The 23,022-nt window shown below is 41.8% G+C and overlaps 1 protein-coding gene across 3 annotated transcripts in view; it reads left to right on the top strand.

Moving 5' to 3' along the window:
- TENM3 (teneurin transmembrane protein 3) overlaps positions 1-23,022 on the top strand; it is a 2,090,952-nt gene that overhangs the window by 1,468,070 nt on the left and 599,860 nt on the right. For all 3 annotated transcript variants that reach the window (XM_064477579.1, XM_064477578.1, XM_064477577.1), the window contains exon 9: positions 7,349-7,431. The gene's annotated coding sequence lies outside the window, so the exon portion shown is untranslated. The remainder of the gene's footprint in view (positions 1-7,348; positions 7,432-23,022) is intronic.

The raw sequence follows: 23,022 nt of genomic DNA, 5'->3' as shown, positions 1-23,022 counted from the left end.
AGTTTCCCTCAGCAGAATGATGATAGGTTTCTCTCTCTCCCTCCTGGAAACAGACACATTTGGGGTTTTTTTTTTGTCAAAAGAGATATAGACCCACCCTGACGATCGGACAAATGCTGCACATAGATTATATCACAGGGAGGAATTTCTGACCGGCCTGTTCTGGTTTACGGCACCAGTGGGTTTAAGTGTGTGCGACACACGTTGGCCCCCCGCGCGGGGAAAATTGACTCTCAGCATGCTCTTCCTCGAATCGGGCGAAAAGGCTTGTTCATTTGTTGGTGTGTTAGTTTTAAACATGTCCAGACAGGGGAGCATATTGTGGACAATATGCCACAAAGGAAGCTGATTTTTAAAGATCAGAGGAATGCTTTTGTCCTCTGTAGAATTTGTAGTAGGAGATACCGTCTCCACCAGAAACCCCCTGTGACTGCGGTGCCTCCGCTGTCAGACTCTGGTGCATATGCTGCATTGCTAATAAAATAGTTCAGAACATCCCGGGCCCGTAGAGGCCATAGAGCTACATGGATCTAAGATATAGCACTTTTGAGGGGAGGGTATAGCTCAGTGGAAGAGTGCATGCCTGGCATGCATGAGGTCCTGGGTTCAATCCCTGGTACTTCCATTAAAATGAATGAATAAATACATAATTAAATAAACCTAATTACCCCCCCCCCCAAAAGGCGCAATGATGTTTAGAGGGGACCCATTCTTTACTGCCGTGGTACTGTCAAGCCATTTTATTCCACTGTGAGAGGGCATTACAGTAATGCACCCATGATTATACATTTTTTTAATGTGTTGTTAATAATGAAGAAGAAATATTGAATGTAAACTGGATTGAGGGGAGGAGAGCAGCATTCAGAAGATTTAACTACTGGTCAGAAAGGAAATGATTCTAAGAGTAATATTTTTCCTTTAAGAGCTAACACTTCTTGACAAAAAATAAGTAAATAGATAAGGTAGGTGTTGTTGCATTTTGCATTTTTTTGCTTATAAGAAAGTGGATTTAAAAAAAAATGTCTATACTAAATGCATCCATCCATCAAGAGTTGAATAAAGGGGGTGGAGGGGAGGAGAGTAAAACTAAAACGCTGTGGCAATTTAAATTTTAAAAGTATAAAATGTTTACTACCTGTTGTGCAAGCAGGGTGGATATTGGTGGCTGTTTGTTCATTACGTATTTATGTATGCAGTATTTATTTATGCTCTGCCTTCTTTCAAAAATGATTTAAGGCAGCTAAGCCTTTATGTAACAAATTTAGTAAATGCACTGTTATTTTCATCAGTAAAGCTGAGAGATGCATATGGAACATTTAAGAAGTCTTTATAGTATCCTTGTATTTCTATGAAAAGGAGAGCTGTAGAAAGAAAAGATACTAGGCTTGGATATTTTTAACTTTTTAAATTCAAATGAACAAACAGAATTTCAAAGATGAATCTAGAACATTGAGATTGAGTTGGCTCCTTCATAACATCCAACCACTCCATTTCTTTATATGAGAGAAGTGTTCAGGTCGGAAGAAGTTGGTTCACAGGTTCCCCGCACAGTTTAAATTATAACTTGATTGTTTGGCAGAAAACAGCTTTCAAGTACGCCGTGTGACATCGTGAGCTATCCCACCAAACATCTGAGGAGTCTCAGCCGTGACTGAGAAGCACGGAAGTCAGGTTATCTGCACCAGCACATTCAGGAGCATTTTTGGATCTCACTTGTCGTTTTAATACTGACGTGCCCTCAAGACAGGCAACTAACTTGAGTTTGGGGAATTTTCGAATTTATGAGCGCATGGGTTCTAGAACTCCCCCGGGCTCCCGAATTCACAGAGCTCTGAAACGCTGGGCACGTTGAACTGCATATGACATCGTCTGTTGCCTAGCGCTGCTGTCTTACCTCCCAGCTCTCACCTGAACCCTTTAATGTCCTTCAACTGCATGGGCGTCTCATTGTGCCATTTCTCTTGCTCTGCCGTGGCTGCTGCAGTCCTGCCCAGTGAGTCTCCCAACCGTGGGCACAGCGCTCAAAACACAAACATGACCATGATGTCTCCTGCTTCAGTCCCTTCAAAGCTTTCCATTGGCCTCGGAAGGAAATGCAAATCCTAATGTGCCCCCTGTGCGCTCCCCAGGCTGGTCCTTTCTTGACTCCCCGACCTCCTGCTGCAGCACGGGAGCCTGTGCTCAGGGCTCTGAGCCAGCACGCTGGTCTCTGGGTCTTTAGCCCCGCCATTCTCTTGTCCACCATAGGACCTTTGAACAAGCTATTTTCCACTCCCATTTCTCACTCTTGCTCTATTAGGCCCAGGGAACTCCTACCATCTGCCTCAAAGAGCCTTCTCTGGGCTTCCCAGGTCCTTCTGCCGTGCGGTCTTACAGCCCTTACCACTGCGGTATGTGTACAGCTATCTTTGGGGATAATTTGATTAATATCTGTCCCAGCTACATGAGAACGAACGCTGGTTCTGCTTTTGCTCATCTTTATCCCTAAAACCTAAAACAGTGCCTGACACGTAATAAGTACACAATGATATTTGCTGAACAAATGTATCTACGTGTAAGTGAGACGATGGAATTCCAATTAGCTAGCTTTACCTTTTCAGCCTGCAAAGACCACTGAGTGAATTTTTTAAGTACGTTGCATAGGATCCAACACTCTTGCTTTTTTCATGGATTTCTAATATTAAAATGGCAAGTGAGCCCCCCCCCCCCGCAAATGCTATTAATTTTGCTGATTAGGAAAAAAATTACTAAGATATTTCTTTGCCACAACTTTATTGCCCTCATTTGTACGGCTGATATTCTTTATAACAAGCTCAGTTTGCTTTGGGAAATGGTTTGGACAGTCCACAGATCTCACTGTGTTGTCAGCCGACTCCTTGTTGCGCTAAAAACCGCTCTAATCTCCTAAAATGTCTCCTCCTGTTGGATGTTCTGTAGCTTCATAAAGGATCTTCCTGATATTTACGTGTAATAATAGGATATAAAAAACAAAATTCATACTAATAGGGTCCTATATGTGTCCATACTCTGATTCTGTTGAATTTTCTGTTTGTTTGAACTAATTCAAACTATCTTCATCTCCAAACTTCTTTGTTAAATACATTGTAAGTACAACTTTAGATTCTTTTCTTGACTATATTACCAAACTTTTATATTATCAATTGTATTTTCACCATAGGTAATTGTCTGGTATCAGCAGAATAGGGTTTAATCATTTTTTTCTGCAAGAGTGAGCTGCCACTTCAAGATCAAGGCAGTAACTCTCTTTGAATGATGTTATTTGTCTATTTTCATTGGTGTATTTAAAACTTGTCAGCATATATTTTTTTCCTATGGTGTTAAGCTAATCAATTTACACAGAAAGAATCTGTGTCTTATTGTTTTGCTCATTGGGCTTTGTTTCAAAGTAAAATTGAAACTTGGTGGGGAGTATAGGATATATTCACTGCAGAAAGACACTGCGGATTTACGAAAATTTTAATCGTCGTAAAAGATGAAACCTAAGGACAAAAATTATCACTGTAATTTGTCTGCTTTACCTGATTTAGCATGAGCATTTTCAACACCATTGTTCCCTTTTGTATTGTTGTTTCAAGGATGGTCGATACTAATTGAGAAGTTAGTTGGTCCTAGAAGAATATGACAATTTTCATTCTGAATCCAGTCAATCTCAGGCATCCCTTGAAAAGCATCTATTTAAAATGTCCCATTACCAATGAAGATTCTGTCCCTAGTCTTAAAAACAATGGTTTCAGCTGACTAGGACAAATCTATTTTACTTTAATGTATAAACATAAATATTAATTACAATTTAGAATTAAACAATACTTTGAAATATTAGCTCACACTCAAAGTGCTTTACAAATAATTAACTCATTTCATCTTGATAAACCCATGGGGAGGATTCATTTTTTTCCCCCTTTTAAAGAAGTCATTAAGGCACAGAGAGATTGAGTGTCCCGCTCAAGTCTACACAGACACAGCGGTTACATGGCTAAGCTGGGGTTCATTCACTGGAAGCTGGGTTTCAGAACCTGCCCTTTCTGTATCTTATAAACATGAACAGTGGCTAACATTTGTAAATCTCAAACTCCCAAATTTATCCCTTCCCATGTTAGCCATTGTATATAAAAATAGATTCTTAAAAAAGTTTCTTCTGTATAGCATAGGGAACTATGTTCAATATCTTGTAATAACCTTTAATGAAAATGAATATATGTATGTATATGCATGACTGGGACATTATGTTGTACACCAGAAACTAACACATTATGACTGACTGTACTTCAATTGAAAAAAAAAAAAAAAAACATGAACAGGACAGGTAACATCAAAAGTAACAGTAGCCCTGAAGGTGCTGGGAGAGCGTGAAGTGTGAGTGTCAGAGCCAGAGACCTGAGCTCAGCCCCCGGGCTTCGCCGAACTTTTGTGCTTCGGGTGAGGCTCACCTGTCCACAGCTGCGCATGGAAAGGTCCCACAGCCTAGACTGCAAGATCAAAGCAGAGCTATAAACTTCTTGACTGTCTCCAAGAAACTGAAATGTATGTTTTAAAAGATGGAATTCAAATCCAACTTTCTAGGAACCCTGGGATACCTCCTCAAAATCTTGGGTTTCTGGGAGCCGTGAGGAGGTCACACACCACAGAGCCCTGGAGATTTCATTGCGCTGTCCCTTTGCCTTCCAGGCTCCTACATGGATTCCGCAAAATGCTCAAAACCTATTTTCTTGGTTAAAAGATGATTTTATTCTTTTTCTTTCAAGAAAGGAATTCTGATTTGTGGGCACAGATTACCACTTACTAGAGCTGAATTACTTTTCTCTGTTCGAGAAACCATTTCCAATTTCAGGATGCCTCACCTCTCTTCCCTACCCCCTGATATTCTGTAGAAAGCTCCCTTCATTTGGATTCGTCAATAGCCATTTTTGGCTGTGAAGCAGCAGCACGGTGGCCAAACGGCGTTCTTAGACACACAGCACTCAGCCTGAAGGAGGGCAAGGGTTTTTGTTGTATCCCTGTGTTGTACACTGGAAATGAATATAACAGTGTGTGTTAAGTATAACTCAATAAGAAATAAAAATACAGGGGGCATCTATACTGTTATCTCTAGCCTATATCAAGTACCCACTGTGTGAAAAGATCAGATGAATTCATGTGAGAGATGAGGCAAACATGAGTGATGCCAAATACATCCCCGTACGTATATACACATATGACAGAGAGAGAGAGTGGGGGAGAGCAAGCCTGGAATAGATGAGAACTGCTGGCAAGGTTATGGTGAAAAAAGTACCAGGAGGTAACCTCACCCCCTCCACAAATTCTTGATCTAAGACCCACTTCTCTCTCTCTCTGGTGCCTAGCGCAAAGCTTAGAGGAAAGAAAGTTCTAAGTAAATACCTGTTGAATAAATAAATGATGAAAAAGGAAGGAAGGAAAGAAGAAAGGGAGGAAGGAAAATGGCTTAATCAACCAATGTTAACATCCAGCCTGGTCTCCAGAATCATCCATTTCTTTATTCTTTTCCACATCTTGTGCACCTCCTTGACTTTCCAGCTTTTTGCCAACCCAAGATCCACCCCATTGGGTTAGCCACACCTTTTATTTTCTCAGCTGGTGGCTCATGCAGACTGTCAAGATCTCCCAACTTGGTCCAGGGTGAAACCATCCTATTCAGTCTCACTGGATTCCTACTGGACCCTTTTGTGTTTATTTATTTTTAACACCTAATCATATCTCTTGAGCAGCCTCCCCAGTCACTTGTCACACTTCACAACTTCTCATCAACTCGACCTGTGTTCCTCTTAACAAATGACTTCCTCTTTCCTGCCTCAAATAAAATGGTGCCCCTCCTCCTTTACAGTCACCCCCCCCCAACCTTGGGTCTTAATTACTTTCATGCACAGACCCCACCTCACCTTCCTCTGCCCTCTGCAGCCCCCTCTTGTCACTGGTATTCCATTGTATTCACATGCTCAGGTTGAGTCTTCCTTAAGCAACCAAAGGTACAGTTACTATCAGGAAAACATTTCCCCTAACTCTATCATCCTTTTTCATTTTTCTCTTCTCGTCATTTTTTTTTCTCTTCTCGTCATGATCCAGCTTTACTCCTCCTGTAAGTTGCCTTTTGTACCCTCTATATGACCAAAATATTTGTCTTGCAAGACACGAGTGTTTTCCAGAATAAATCTGTGATCTTCAGCTAGTTCTCGTCCTGTGAAATCTACCTGTAGCATTTAACACTGTTGCCTGATTATCTCTTCACAGAACGTGCTTCCATGGCCTCCAGTATGACTCTTTGACCCGATTCTTTTCCTCTTTCCCAGTACTCCTGTCTCCTCTTCACTCTTCTTTATTCCCCAGAACTCTTTACATAAATGTTTCCTCAAGCATAAACCAGCTTCTCTGCATCTCTTTGAGAATGACATCCATTCCATGACTCCCCACAGGGTTACAATATTTTCAGCTAATGTATTATCTAGACCTTGATCTGGCCCCTTAAAAACAAATACAACAGCTTTCTGGAAAACCAGCTCTTTCTCTTCAGTTCTCTTTTCCTCATAATTACATCAGTCCTTTCTTGGTCAACAGCGTTCGAAACCTGAAAGTAACCTCTGACTTACCGTACATCCTTCGTGTATTTTTTGTTTCCTTGTTTGCTTTGTTTCTTAGTGTAGGTGAGAAAGAGGGAAAGGAAGGAATAGAGAGAGTTGGACCCATTGTCTGACACTGTGGGACTTTCCCGTAGGACAATCATACTAAAATGAGAAACTCAGGAAATGGATTCACTTTAGCTATGATTGCTGTTTAAAATAACTAAGTGAAAAAAAAAAAAAAAAGCAAAAACAAGGAACACATGCAATTTGTCCCTTCAACAGAACCAGAAACAAATATTTGTGAATTCACACTGCAGTAAATATAATCCTAGGCTCTGGGAACACAGCATGTCCTGCCCTTAGCGTGGTTATCCTCATGTGTAATCGGAATTAGCAGCAGAGACTGAGATAGGAGGGGCTTTAAATAAGATAGAAAGGTGGCAGCTCTTAAATAAACCACACATATTTCACTCTTCGTAAAGATAAATAAGCCATATAGATTTCCTGCTTTTACTACCAGAAGAGAAAGCAGAAAGCCTCCACAGGGACATGTGAAATAAAGTTGAGTTTAACTTACAGTTAGGTAGCTTTATTATGAGTTTTAATCATTTTTTTCCTGTTTAATTGCTATAAGCCAGCAGTAATACCTCGTAACAGTGCATCTCAATTTTTTTGAATTTCAGAACTAAAATTTTATACGTAAAATATCAGATCAAGATTCTTCCCGTTTATATATTCCATCTCTTTTATTTCAGAGTTCCTACTCTTCTAAGACAAAGCGATTTCAAATTTCTGTGCAAGCAAGAAAACTAAAGACGTCTTTAAAGAAGAAGAGAAGGTAAGTCCTGGGGACAAAAATGTCTCCAGATCTATCAAATAAGACAAAAATGGCTTCTTAAAATACGCAACTTGTTTGTCATGACAAAATGAGACCCCTGTGCCAAGCTGCCACGTACGGTGTAGCGCGTTACTTAATTAAGCTTTTCACCTCTGTGAATTAGCTGTAGGTAAACGATTCCAAAAAGCATCATTAAGCTGATTTTTCACATTCTTTCCGATAACATGAAAGCAAGGGCATTTCTACAGCTTTTTTCTTTTCTGGAAAATTAGATGAATGAGGACATCCTAAACTATACAATCTTTCCTTTTTTAACTCTAAAGAATTTCCTACCTGGATGGAGGGGACGGAACACAATGGACGGGAGAGCGTGTGTTCCCCCACTCTGGAAGTGGTCTGTCTGGAAGCTCTCCTGTGCTCAGGAAGTCTTAATCCTTTCTGAGCAGCCTTGCACGGCTGCCTTAGAGAATGACACTTGGACCTGGTTACTTCTCTTCTCTGCTTGACGCAGCTCAGTGCGTTTTCTCAATGGTAACCACGGTCTAGTAATTCAAGGCTTTGAACCTTGTGAACAGATTCATTTAAAACCATATTCTGAGGGGTTTCCTCAAAATGAAAAGAGTCTTCTACTAGGAAGCTATAAAAAGAATTTACAACAGAAAATCTGGTAAGTGTCCTGTTCAGGATGTGTAGACGCAGTCGTATGCCGAGAAGATCCAGTTTCCTGGAGTAAATCATTCAAAAAGTGCTTGACTGGGTTGAGTTCTCTGAGTTTCTTGGCCTTCTCTTGATTGATGGCTTGTTTCTTCTTTGAATACAAGATTCAGTAAAAACTTTCCCCTGGAGAAAAAGGTTTTCTAGATTATGAAATTATTATGAAACACAAATATGTAAGAGTGATAACATTTTTACATCAGAAAAATCGAGTTACTTGAACATAGTTCTTTTTGATGCTCTTTATTCAAAGACAATATATTGTTCTTTTTGAAGATAAAAAACAAATCATTGCAAAAGTTTAGAGGTTAAGTGTCCACATCTTGAGACTTTGTCCATAGCTATGGTTGTGTTGCTGATATAATTGTGTATTCAGATTACTCAATTTGAGTTAATTTTATATCCAAAACAAGTAATCTTTTAATTTTCCCTACATTGAAGGTGACACAAATTCAGTCCTTGCAGAAGAGTTTTTTGCTTTTCAGTTTACAGAAGGGCAAAGAGAAGATAGCAGGGCTTATTGTTAACAATAAAGCTGTGGTTTAATAGTCACCTGTAACAGGAACAGCCTGTTCTTTGGATAACCCTTTCTGGCACTGACTTTTTACTTTTCAGATAAGGGTGTCTCATAGAAAAGTGGTAACAGAGCCCTTCCAAAAACTTTTGTGCGTGCACTCACACACACAATCTTACATACTCAGTAATTAACCAAAACTGAAGGAAAACTCTGGAATGAATGACCGTGTTATGTCCCACCACCTGCGTGCAGGGTAACCTTTTTGCCTTGATCTCAGTTCAGGTAATGGTGAGATTCCTCTGTTAAGATAAAACAGTTAGTACAAAAGAGACATAATTTACCATCATACGTTTTTCCTTGGTAACCGTTCTTTTAAGATCCTCTGTAAGAACTTGAGCATTATGTTTATTTTAGCACAGAGTCCCTGGAGATGTGTGGGACACATTATAATCTCCTAGGGAAGCAGTGACTTATCTAAGGTGCTTTTCTGATCTCTTCCTCAAATCCTCCTCCTGACTTTTCTTTTCATTCAAACGCGAATCACGACAAAGGCTGTGCAAAACCTACCCATTTAATTTTATAATTAAATTAAATTTTAGGATAAATTGTTGTTGAAGTTTTCTGGGAATTAGGTGTACGCCTCCTCTCGTTACTGACGGGAGCCACGCACCTAGTTTCAGATACCCTAAGCTGAAATGTCACCACCGGCTTGTTCTCTCCTCTAAAAATGTAACTCAGTATTCAGTGCAGAAGCAGCCCTGGGCTCCCTGAAACCCGTGGTGGCTGAGATTCCTTCGGGTCTCCAGCATGTCACCATAGAACAAGCTCTTCGAATGAACATCGCTGTAATGAAATGTGTTGAGCTCCCCTTCTCTTCTGAGTACCCTCTCTTCAGACTCCTCTTGTCAGTTCATGAGCGGTGCTTCCCATCCCGGGGGGTTCTCGGGGACAACCGGGTGGTCTGTAACAGCTAACACAGAAACGCGAAGGTTTCAGCGCTGCTCTGGAATTCACGCTGAATGATAGCTTTTCAGATGAGACAGTTGCCCGGGTGGAGGCAGGCTGCTGCCTGGGAAACACACGTGCCAGTGTGTGTCTTGATGAAGAAACACAGCTTATCTTCCACCTAACCCCCAAGCTCTTCCTAAATCAGGCAAATCCACTACCTCTTTTCTGACCCGGGGGAAACACCCAAACAAAAAACCAAGCAAAGCACCTCTAAAAGAAGCTCTCCAGGCTCTATGCTTCAAAAGAGTTCAGCACCCGCCTGCTCCAATTTAGACTAGATACCGTGACAATGCTTTAGCGCATAGGCTTTAGCTAATGTCTTTCGGTGTGACTGTGAATACTTTAAACTTCCTAAGATTACCCTGGTATTTTAACTAAGCCCAAGGAAGATGTGGAAAGATTTCCTAAATTTAAAAAATTACAGAATGATGTTTTGCAAAAAAAAAAAAAAAAAAAAAAAGGCACCAAGACTAAATATGCAGTTTCCATGTCACTGAATCTTGCTATTGTTTATGAGTTGGTAGGAAGAATGGAAAACATGCCATATGTTATGTGGTCCATTTAAAAGTGGTAAAAAGAAATAGCATGAAAAATTGAAATCCACAGATAAGTCAAAGTTTATCATTTTTAGTTAGTAAGCGCCACCCTTTCCCAGGGCTTAATAAACTTAACTCAAAATTGTGAAACCTTTGACTTGTATAAAATTTTTGTTATTTTTTTTTCTGCTGGATCAACATTGACCAAGAAAGAAAGGGAAAAGCAAAGAACCCACATAAAACTCAAACAGAAGTGTCCCTCCCCGCCTCAGCAGGGACAGGACACTGATCATATCATTAATTGGCGGATAATCAAAGAATGTGATGAAATGTAAGAAACAGCATAAGTTAACAATGTCAAAAAAAAAGATCCTAAGGCATTCTGATCCTTATAAGCATCTCTCCATGTGTGTTGTCTCGTGGAGCAGAAGTCAGAATGACTGACTACATACAGACTTTACTTTTCATCTGAGATGTTTTGTTATTTTGCAGACACAGCATTTGGTGCAAGGGAAGCGTTAGAGTTCAAAATTTGTGAGATAGGGCGGTCCTTTTTCACTATGCTTCCTGGTCCCTTCCTCCTGAGCAGAAAGGGTTCTCTCTGAGCCTGGACGTACGTGTGGTCTGACCTGAGACTTAGGAAGGAATGACTCTGCTTTCTGAAGCTGCCAGTCTGATTTCAAAATTTTGAGAAGTCTGTCACCAGGGGAGCCTTCAGGCTGACTGGGCGCTCTGACTGTTGCGTTTGCATCGGACTTTGTAGGAGGGGCTCTCTCAGGACGAGGCCCGTGTCTGCCTTCTGTCGTACAGCCAACGTGACACTTGGCCTCAATTAAAAAGGGAAAATTCTAAGGGACATAAACACATTTTCTTGTTAGACTGTGTAACCTAGGGGGGAATAGGAACAAAAGACAAGATGGTTAAAAAAAAAATTTCCATGAATTAGGTTGCTGCTGTTTTTGAATCGTGAATTACAATTAAACAGAAATTTACTCTAAAGTAGGAAGTCAGAGAAGGAGCAGAATGAACTTGTTGGGGCTGTCCCAGGGGTAGTGACCAAAGGGCAGAAATAACTATGTCATGGAGATAGGTCACTGCAAACTCACTTTGAAGCGTGTTAGAAAGCACCCTTCTGAAGCTCATGATTTCATTTCCATCTTCTACCAGATGCAGAGCATTGCTCTCACAAAGGGAAGGAAGGTGTGTGGGAATTTTAGGGCCCTTCAAGAACCACATGGCAATGATTGTTGGACCTGGATGGGGTGCCGCTGTAAAACGATGTGACAGAGAGCTTTCTCCCCGAGCGCATGGCATGGTCATGGGTCATGAGTCTCCACTGGCGCAGATGTGCACAGAATTGCACAGCTGGAAAGCTGGGTCCCTGGAGGACACCACGGGGGCAGCTGTGCCTGCGTTGAGACCTGTCCTCTCTCCCCAAGGGGTTTAATCCTTGTCCCAGTATTTTCTGCCACCAAAGTCCTGGCCCCACAGGATGCTGCATATTCTCTGTATTGTGACAAGAGCCACGGCTTTGGAAAGGCACCGCCTAGAATAAAGCAGTGTCCCTCCAACACTTCCCATTGGTGTCTGAGCCCAAACCACTCTCATGTCCTAGCTTGTGGCCCGACTCACAGGGAGCCATTTACGAACTATTCTTTAACATGCCATCAGCAGAGAACAGGCAGGAGAGGGGCAAAGCAAGATGACTAGGGCAGAGGAGCAAGCCTTCTGCTCATTAACGCAGGAATCAGAAAACAGTCCCTCAGGGATTACAGGAACAGTGGTAGGCTAGTCGGTGGCACCATTCTGCGTTCAGTTTCCCCATTAGTACAAATAGATAAATAAATACAGTGCACCAGAGGGTGTGGCGTGATGTACTGATGGTGGCCTGGGCCTTGGAACTGATTAACCTAGGTTTCAATTTTTATTCCATTGCTTTCTGACTTTGGAAACTTGGCCATATTAATTCACTTCTCACTTCTTAGGCTCTTAATCTGTGAAATGGGAATAAGAAACCTTCTTACTGTTATTTTGTGAAGACAAAATGCAATTAATTTACTAGGGTATTTATACATCTAAGGCTCAATAAATTGTGACTATTATTATTACTCAGAGTAATTGTTTTACAAGAACACCATGATCTAAAACAGTCTTCTATTTGGAACTTCCTTTTCTAACACCCATTAGTTGATGGATGGAGTGCAGATATTTTCAACGTTCTTATATTGTGTCATATTTATTGATAGAAAAGGGATGAAATATAAACTTGATGAGTAGAAGAAAGGATGGAAATAGGCAATGCTGAGATTTTTTTTTAATGGAGCAGCCACAGTTCAATCAAAGCCGCGCTCACCTCTCTGATCACACTGCGATGAGAAGATTTAGGGAGGCTCCGTGAATTTTGAAGGTTTTACCTCCAGGAAATGTAGCCAATTGCCAGGGTTCTCTCCAAGCCATCTTTTTTGTTAGGGTCTGAATGGAAAGCTCTGCTTTATGTAAGATTTCCAGGAGTAAATAAGCCAGTTTAATAGGAGGATTAGAATGGATAGCCAAAAACCCCCTAAGCTTCCACGTCTACCTTCGGAGAACTCCACGACAAAAAAGGCGAGCACCATTCTGTTTGCTGCTCTGTCCCTGGCACTGGTGGAGCCCTCTGTGTTGAGTACATCTCTGTGTGCATCATAAAAGTGCCCTAAGTATGTGCTGAATGGGTGAAGAAGTGAACCATTTCCCTGGGAAATAATATACTAGGTAGTCTCTATCTCTAGGAGCGGAGACGGCTTCTAATAACCAATCGGATATTCCTGACCTTGGGGGGAGGCAGCCACTGAGCATTCTTTGACCTTGACTCTCTCGGGTTTCAACACTGCGTTGGTGCTTCTCCTCCCCGACACCCTTCTGCTGTGTCCATGTCTGGACTGAGCCTGATTAGAAGAAAGGTGCTTTGAGATCCTTTGATGCATGCCCTTTACAACTACTGAGTTGTTCATAAGGTGTAGTTTTCCATAGCAAATGTGTTTCTTCATTTGTGAGCCTGACCATGTAAAAAATGTCACAGCAAGTTAGCCAGCAGTCCACGCTGGCACCCGTGGCCTCAAGGAATACTCTGTATGAGACTGTGGCTGCCGTCCAGACACTCCCTAAATAAACTTCTTCAAATCCCCTTATGAGTCACCAAACATTTTCTCATGTGAGAATTTAGTTAATCATTTTGAGCGTTATAAACTAAAACTCCTCATAGACCACCCCCCGAGCCACTGTTAGCAAACGTTATGTATTGTACAAATTTAGATATTCCAGAGTTTAAATGATCATGACTATTTAACTATGATAAAACACGGTTGTCCAGAAAGGGGTTGTTACCTAACAATGAAGGGTCTTTAATCAGTAAATGTTACAAGGTGAATATCAGAGTACAATATTGATTGCATAGATTTCTACCTACTCCTGCACCTTTTTTTCCTTTTGCTCGTTCTTCTGAGAGTGGTATTTCTGTAGTTTTAGGTTGTATGGTGTTTGCCTTATTCATATGCATAGATATCAGCAGATAATCCCTCCCCTTGTTGATTTGTAATGTCTCAGTGAGACTAATAGTGACAAATTGTTCCACTATAGCAATTTTTTAGAAGAGTCAGGTGCCAAAAAAAAAAAAATCAACTTGTGAACATAATAAAACTCAGTTGAAATAAGAAAGTGATTTCAGTTGAATAGCATGTTCGGGGGAAAAGATATTTTTTTTGTACCTCTATAAAGGGAACTTTTTTCTTTTCACACATATACCATTTAAGTGCCAAAAAGAAAAAAACAGATCCCTCTCAGTCACTGTTTATTGAAAAAAAATTTCATGAGAGCCAATCTCACTTTTCCAGCCGGGCAGCATCCTGTCTTTCTAAAAGGGGAGCAGGTGATGCTTTTGAAAATACTGCCTGCGTGTTGCAACTCGTTTATTTAAAAATACTGTCATTATTCTTCTCGGACACTTAGAGTAAAACCTCATTTTAAACGGTGTCATCACCAGGAAGGGTGAGTTGTTTTCATGCAAGAAGTTCAGACCCTCCTCTGATGTGGTCAATTAGGGGAGCTTTATATAACTCCTTAGGACCAACTGAGGGGACGTTTTGCTGTGATTTTTTTATAGTTGGGTTCTCATATCCTCCTGACCTACTTAGCATGGGGGAGTTAGCCATCAGCTGGTGCTGCTCGCAGTTGCTCAAGGAGACCGTCGACAGTGAGAACTGGCAATTTGTGTGCCGGCCTCTGTGTGTGTCCGTTTCTGTGTCCAGCTACAGATGTAATCCATCATTCTCTCTCTGTTCAATTCCTTACCATTGATACACTTCGCGAACAAAAGTTCTTTGGTGCGAGCGTGATCTTAGACGAGATTTATACAAAGTGCAATAGCCCTTTATGCGAAGAATGGGGTGTGCAGAGAGAAGCCTGGATCCGCATTCCCTCTCCTGTATCAGATTTTGACCTCCAGACCTACCTTAGTAGAGTTTATAGCCAGTTTGAAGAGTTCCTTTCCTCTCTCCCGGAAAGGGACCGTGGGAGGTGGGCGGAGAAGGCACTTCAGCTCTTCTCTTTAGAGTGGTCGGCAGCCCGGTGTCTCTTAGAATCGCCTCCCGCATTCTCCACTGCCACCCAGATACCACCCGGCAGATTCAGCTGGGAAGTTCAGCCTGCAGAGCGTGCGCATGTAACATGTCTCCCTGCTCCTGATGAATTTTCAAGATCACAGCTATATTAAATGCCAAATCTCACAATCAAGCTAAAGTGCCCTCAAAGGGAGATCTGATTACTACTTAAGAGGGAAAAGGAATATCTAAGGAGGGCTTGAGTGTCGCTAAGAGATGGCTGCCTCTTGGTTTACATGGTGTTGATTTACCTTTCCTGTGAGCATACAGAAACCCCCCCGGAGGGGTAGCTTGTGTAAATCAGGGGACAATGAATACCTTGGTGTTGGGCTTTTTAAGACTAAACACCTTAACACCCAGGTTTTGGAAAGTGCAGGGCTTGTCTGATCTGCATTTGAGAAAATTGTCTGAGAGGGAAAGCAGAATCCCAGAGGGGCCAGGGCACACCTTTAAACCTGTGTTGATTTATTCATGTGCGGCATTGCGCTCGGCCCTTGGAGGGGTACGAAAAATGCGTCAAATGTGTATCCAACCCGCAAAGAGCTCTCAGTCTAAGGGAAATAAGTCATAAACAGATCGCATCAAAGAAAGTGATTCATGATCCAGCAGCGTTAGTTAGTTAAGAGGCATCATTTCTCAAGGGCCAGCTGTGCTGTCGCTGGCTCCCCGCCCACTGCTGCCTGCTTATTGGCAGCAAAGACTTACCTTTCCATCTTTTCATGGCGGCCAACCGTGCTATTTTGCCCCGCCATGCTTTCATCCAGACCTTCACCTTAGAGCCCGTGCTCTGAAGTCTCCCGATTCGCCCCCCCACCCCAAGGCCCCAGCACACCATACCTCCCACCCTGCTCAGCCTCCCCCCTGCTGAGTTCTCTGCTCTGCGCCGCTGGAGTCACCTCGTGGTCACCGCAGTTGGGAACCAGGGATGGAGGGACCGGCTCTAGCTGCCAGGGATGCGCTGGGAGCAGCGTGCTTCTGTAAACCAAGGATGGGAATATGGGCTCTTTTTCCCGGATTCATGGTTGTATACATGGGGATCAGACTCTGGCTCCATTAGGACGTGATAACACAAATAGATTTGTAAAAAGTTGTCCTGGACACCTAATGAGCTTTTGTGGCTGTGTATCTCCTTGTATTTTAGGTCTCAAAGACCTGGTTTAAAGATGGTGTTTAGCAGGCCTTTCTGTGAGCACATGACACATGACACAGCCTGGCTGTTTCAGGCGGCTTTATGGGCTGTCTTGTCAACCCCAAGTGACTCACGTGGTGCCGGGATTTACAGTTGGAGAACACATTTCCCATCCACTATCTCATTTGTTTCTCATCTGAGCCCAGGGAAGCTGGGGCTGTTTCAGCGCAGTGTCTGGCATTTAGTAGATGCATAATGGAGTTGATAAGTGAACAAATGCCCAATTTTTTTTGGCATGGGAAAACATTCTGATCATGAAAATGACTTCCCCAATGAGTCACAACTTCTTAGTGATAGATCTAGAGCCCTGAGAAGCTTCTCCCCATCCGGGGCTCCTTGATGCTGTGTCTCTGGGCTTTTCTGGACCAGGACAGACACACAACCACAGGGGAACTATTCACTAGATCCCAGAGTGGATGGGTCCCTTCATAGAAAGCACTCTTTAGGAAGTGGTCCTGTGGACCTGAGCATGCCTGATTCCCTTGCATGCCTTCAATTGGGGAGGTCATTGAAAAGCAGTTCCATCAGAGACAGCCATCTCCTGCTCTTTAAGGCAGGTGATCCCTGCTCTGGATTTATTTTGTTATCTCACCACGTGGCTGAGCACACCCTAGGGGCATTTAATCTGTTGAACTGATCTCAGGTGCTGGGCTTGGCCTGATGTGAACCACAGGACTCAGCAGGTCATTGGAACTCATTTCAGTTTAAATCCAAGACCTGTGACAGCTCCAGCCAAGTCTTTCTGAGGTCCACGGGTCTGGTCAAAAGATCATAGCTTTGACACTCGAGGCAGTGAAGGCAGAGACATGCTCTTCCTTCAGAGTCTGTAGGTTGAAGACACAGGATGATCTAGAGGTAATTTTATCCATATCCCCCTCAAAAGCGATCAGTTACTTAAAGAGTGAGGTGCAAAGCCTACAAGCCAAGCTGAACCGTTTTCATGACCCTAGGTGAGAAACTCTTCCAATTTGCTCTGCCAGGAATGGCCCCTCTCTCTCTCCACCACCTCCACACATCTCTGTATAACCCAGTCTGTCTGATTCATTCACTATCCTGTCCAATAAGTATTTATTATGTATCTACTATGTGTCAGGCAAGATGCACAGCCAGGAATGGAGATCAGGAGGGTCAAAGTCACTTGTGGAGTTTCAGTTCTTCAGCAGCAGCTTATATGAAACAAATAAATCAATTAAACACAAAGTGTGACATACTGCTAGGAGGAGTAGCCACAGGGTCCCGGGACAGAGATGAGCAGGGGGATCTTAGAAGGAGAGGAGGAACTCTTTGGGGGATGCCATTCAAGCTGATGCCACCTTTCAGTCTGTTTCCAGATGCTTTTTCTCACTACCTACCTGCCCACTTGAGCCCCAGCTGGAGAGAGCACTTACTTCCTTGAACCCCCCTGTACCCTATCGGTTCCTGCCTTGTGATATGTCTACTTTCATTTACCTCACCTCTCTGGAGGGCAGCATGCACATCACAGCCACTTCAGAAGTCCTCCATGGCGGAATCATGATGACCCCACCTCTTTCCGTCCACATTTCCCACACTCATTGACATTCTAAAAGGCGCTCCAGGAGAGTGGACACTCAGTACTCAACAGAGGCAGGGGCCCGTTCCTCGTGGGGCTGGCAGGTATCATGGTCCTCTTATTCCTTTCACAGCCGACAGTCCTAATGGTCTGATCATTTGTTCAACCGTCTTTGCTGACTGTGGCATGCCACTGGGATGTCTTGCAGAATTGACAAGTGATGCTCTGTTTGCCACTCTGGTAATCACAGGGACTTAGTTCCAGGGGTGCGTGGACAGGAGCTATAAACTCGTATGACATAAATTGGAATGCCAAATGGGGATATGTCTTACACTTAAATTTTTAAATATGAATATGTTATATACATATGTGTATATAATATATATAATAAATGATAGCAGAAATTATTAAAGGAAGGAAAATAGATAATTATATTTAAAAATCCATGCCCAGGATCAGAATGCAGGCTGTGTGAAGCAATCTGAAGTCACTGGTAACTAAGAGTTAAAAATCATAGTGCGAAAATTGGTTTTATCAAACAACAGTGTTCTGCAATTGCCTTGTTATGATATTGAATTCTACTTGAGTAAATTAGGAGTGGTGTTCTCTTGTTTAGCTGTCATTAAAGAACTCAGTGGTAAATGTCAGTATCCCCACCGAGATCCCACTGACTTTTGTGAAATTCTCCAAAAACCTCTCCAACAGGAGAATTTATAAGCATGGCATGTTCGACGGTCCTAATGTGTGAAACTGAGAGATGTAAGACTGTCTGTACGCCACTCAATTCCAGTTTGTTTGTTTTTTAACGATGCCTTTGACACATTACACCATGTCACGTTCCAATCTGATGGGAAATGACTTCCTGTGTCCACCAAGAAATACATTTTAAGAAGCATGCCAACTACACTGTTATTTTCCTTGCTGTTCTCAATGGCAGGCACTTTGCCACATCTTCTTTCTTCAGAAGATCATTTATCAGCAACAGAGTTAGTTCCTGGGAAAACAGGCTGGCTGAAGCCGGTGTCCTTCTCACCTGCCCACCTCGGGTAGCAAACGAAAGTGTTTTGCATTTTGTGCTATGTAAGCATCCTTGCAAAAGACCTCGCAACGTGAGCTCCGAGAGTGATATTGGGAAGTCTGCAAGCGTTCTGTCAAAGTAAGGGAAGGGACCGTTTTCTGAACTGAGTGCAGATAGCTGTGTGCCACATTCTCTCAAAGCAGCAAACGCCCTTTAGTTTTGTTTATCTGTGCCCTACAGTTAATTCTTAGCAGTGTGGCACAGACCTTAGAGGAGCAAAGAAACTGTTCAGTCCAATCAGTGAACTGACAGAAAGACAGGTGGGGGAGGAAGGGCTGGGAGGAAGAAAAGGAGATCTTACAAAAGTTTGGTCATATCTAAACCTGACTTAGGGGTCCTAGTGGGATTCCTCCCTTTTTTAACAACAAAGTGCAGAGTGACAGAGGACGCTCAGCTTACTTTGTCTTCCTACTTTGTTTGATCGGAAGGAACAATCAGACAGGGCTGATTCCTGAAGACTGCTCAGACTAGAGCGATCTCGGGTGCCCCCCGCACCCCAGCCCCGTGATGGCCGGCATTGTCAACAGGACGCATCGCGGTACTGACACCGGCATCAACACTTTCCCTTTCATTTTAAAATCTACTGCTGGGAATTCTCTTTACACAATACATTGGATGATAAGCTTTCCGAGGAGGACTGGATCCTGAAGGAGAATAAAGCGTGAACCTCAGAGGCTGTGAATGGACACTGGAGGAATCAAATGTTTTAAGGTTAAAGTCAAGAAATTTATCACGGGAGGAGGAGAGAGACTGAGAGGAGCTGCAGAAGGAGCAAGAACAAAGGGGTTCCGTCTTCCTGGACCCGCAGCTCTCATTTGACCTCTGGTTGATCACGTGACCCTTCCTATGTGCGCGCCGACCAGGCTCATTAGTAATCAGACAAAATTGGGCAGAAAAGGTAACTTAGTGAGAAGGTCTCTTCACCTCAAATGATTTCCCAGACAAGCCAGAAATCCCCTTGGAGGATTTCTGCCCACAAACTTAGCACCTTTGTATCCCAGATAAAGGCCTCAAGTTTTACGGGATAGTGCAGATTAATCGTTTTTTTTTTTTTTTAAATCCATTTTTAAAGATATCTACGTCACAGACTATGTTAAATATTTAAAAGAGCCGTCCTAGGTAAAGCGCAGGATGGATTGCATGCATAATAAAGCTATAGAACAGGTTATAAGGACTTCAGGCTTTGCGAATTCTTAATTCAGTGGGGAAGTAATATCCCAAAAATTACCTCCGTGGGTCTTCTTTAATCATAGGATGGGATGGGTGTTTTTTTTAATTGGCTTTTGGTTTTGTTTTTAAGCAAGAACACAATTCCACTGGAATACATTTGAGTTTATCTCCAAGTAGGATGTGTTCCAGGGCTGAGAGCATTGTGTGGCCACCAGGCAACTGCACGTGAAAATCAAGGTGTGCGTCCCCCCACAGCTACTTGCTGTCCTTGGTGAAATATAGGCTGTGTTTTCTGAAAGGCAAAACCTAGTTAGAAAAGGGTCCAGAAGCCAGTAAGATTTCAGGTCCTGTAAATGACCCTACTTTATTTTACCCAATTGAGCAACTCACTAAAATACATTTCAGTAAGTGTGAAATACACTTAATAAAATTCAGGTTTGGTTTTTAGAGTCTTGCCAGGAATGCAGTAAAAGTGGCCCCAGATATAGAAAAAAGGTCACTTTACCTTGAATATTCAGGTAAATTGGTCATGAGGAAATGTGCTCTTGTACCTTTTCTATAAAGTAGAGAGAACGATAGTAAAAATGGTAAATATATCCTGCTCCTGGTATTGTTATACATCTGCCATTCAGCTCTTCAATTGTATCTAAACCTCAAAGACAAAAATCAGTCTGATTTTCAGTTGGTCTTTTCAATCCCTAAGAAACTACTTCAAGCTCCTAATCTGTGATTATTAAAATTTTCCTTTCCATTTATAAAGGACAAACATTTTTAATCTTTGAAGCAGCAGAATGATTGTTAAGATGTTCTGGAGTATCATAAAAGCAGATAATAGACATTTGAAATCATTTTTTTTTTCTGTTTTGAAGGCACTAAGACAAAAATTTTGAGGAAGAAACCATAGTTCTTCCTTGCTTTTTTCTGGGACGCTAGAGTCAGCTAAGTGAAAAGAGATCAGAAATAGTATTGAGAATCAGACGCTGAGTGTCTGGGACAGGATTAAGGTGAAAAGAGTTGTGAAGAGATAGGATGGAAAAAAAAAGTATGAAAACAGAAAACTCAGTCCATTTTATAAGCAACTCAATGCCATCGTCATATGATACATATAATTTAACTGGTATGGCTTCAATTTATGATTCCCTTGATTTTCGAGAACAATAAACTTTATTACACTTACTATCATATTGATTTCCTTAAGCTTTGCTGTACCCTTATCAAAAGAATTTGAATTGTTAGGGTATTTGAGAAGAACCCTACCGCCTAAAGGAAATCAATGCCATCATTCCTAACCAGTTTTACCAAAATGCATGTGAGGAAGCACAAATTCTTTTTAGCTGATGTTGCTTTTCGATTTCAATAACATTTCTAAAACAGATATTGAATTAGTTGTACACAAAACAAGAACAAAGCTTTTGGTATCCTATTGGAAGGGAAGTTCAAGTAAAAGTGTAAGGTACTTCATACAAATGCCCCCATTCATTTTGGGGAAAATAGTCCCAAAACAGTACTATGGTATTTTCTTAGGAGTAGCCTATCTGTTACCTAGATCATCACCTAAATACATTTTCTTTAGGAAATCCCAAGTTTTGAAAGTTCAACTTGCTACACACAAAAAAACTGAAGTTGAATTTCAAGTTATCATAAAGCTAAAATTGCTGATGTCAGCCAAGTGAATGCTTCTGATGCTCACTCACAATGGGATTAATATCTCCAAACAATGACCCTGAACTATTATAGGTCACGTATACCTAGAAATTAAGAAGCATCTGTGGTCTGGACAGGTGTATAAATATGTTGGGACACTTGCAATTGACGGCATCGCAGTACATGTTAACTCACTAGCCGAGGGTCAGATAAGTGTGCGACATATCTGAATACGTCATTCATCTCTGCAAGTTGAGGATATAGTTCAAATTTTGTTTAGGAGGTGAAACTCGCCAAATCAGATTTCACTCGCATGATTCGACAAATCTGTCATTTTCTATGACCAGAACTGTTTCAGGGAAAGAGATGGGAAGCGGTTGGAGATGGTGTTGGAGCTGTTCTTTGTCCTTTGACTTACTGGGCCACCTAGAAAACAGCGATCCAGGGGTAAAAGGCAGTCTTTGGGGCTGCTGTGCAGGACGTCAGCAGTACAGATACGGTGTCGGCCGGAAGCACTCATAGCTGCTCACTTTCCCATCTTGGCGCTTCTGCCTTCAAGCAACTTTAGGGAAGAAAAAAAAAAGCGACAGAGTTATTTAAAAGACTACTAAGTTGTTGGGTTTTTTCCCTCCTGGGCTGTCACTTTAGACTTTGTGTGAATTTCACCATCAGTTTCGATTGCCCTCAGCACCGAACAAATGGATCTGATATCAGTACCTGAGGAGAGTCCAATGTGACTGTTCCCCTCCAGATACGTTATGAAATTCTCCCTGAAGTATCCACATTTGTGGTTTATTTAGTAATTGGCATGGGGTGATGCAAAACCAGTGGAAACTGTCTTGCCTCTTACTTTTATTCATATGTGGTTTTAAAGTAAAAAAAAAAGAAAATTAAAATTTAAATACTCGATTGTACCTACTACAGTCAACAAGACTCTGCTGTACACTATATTGTACGCTGTACTGTACGATTTGTTAAGAAGGTAGCTCTCATGATAAGTGTTCTTACCACAGTGAAATTTTAAAAAATCTTTGCATTTTTGGAGCTTTTAATTTTTTTTTATCAACATCTAAAAAGTACACATATTTTGGGGGACACATTTATAGGGTTACCTTTTTGATTGACTTTGCTGGGACTCTCAGCATATTGTCCGACTGCATATCCTAATATCTGCCAGACTTTGGGGCTAACTTGCCTTTTGCAAGGCACATATCATTTAATCAGGCTTTTAATCTAACATGGGGCTATCTGAGCACCTATAAAGAGGACAAACCCCAGCTTTGGTAAATGAGACTCCTGCCCTCGTTGCTGTTTGTGTTTACAGATTAAAGACGTGGCCCAAAGCGTCTGTGTCAAAATAGAGCAGTCAAATTTACATATATTTTCTATTTTAGCTATAAAATCAGTCAATACATGTCTGGGCTGATTCTATTGGAATGACATTGATTTAAAGACTGTCTTGTTTATTTTTCGCATGATGACTGAAGCATCTACACAGAGTATTACTTTTATACGGAAAGTTATACCGCGCTGATGGATTTTGTAGTCTTCTTATGACAAGGCAGTATAA

The sequence above is a fragment of the Camelus dromedarius genome, chromosome 22, assembly GCF_036321535.1.
Source record: "Camelus dromedarius isolate mCamDro1 chromosome 22, mCamDro1.pat, whole genome shotgun sequence".
In the NCBI taxonomy this organism is placed as follows: Eukaryota; Metazoa; Chordata; class Mammalia; order Artiodactyla; family Camelidae; genus Camelus; species Camelus dromedarius.
This window is presented reverse-complemented; position numbering and strand designations above follow the sequence as displayed.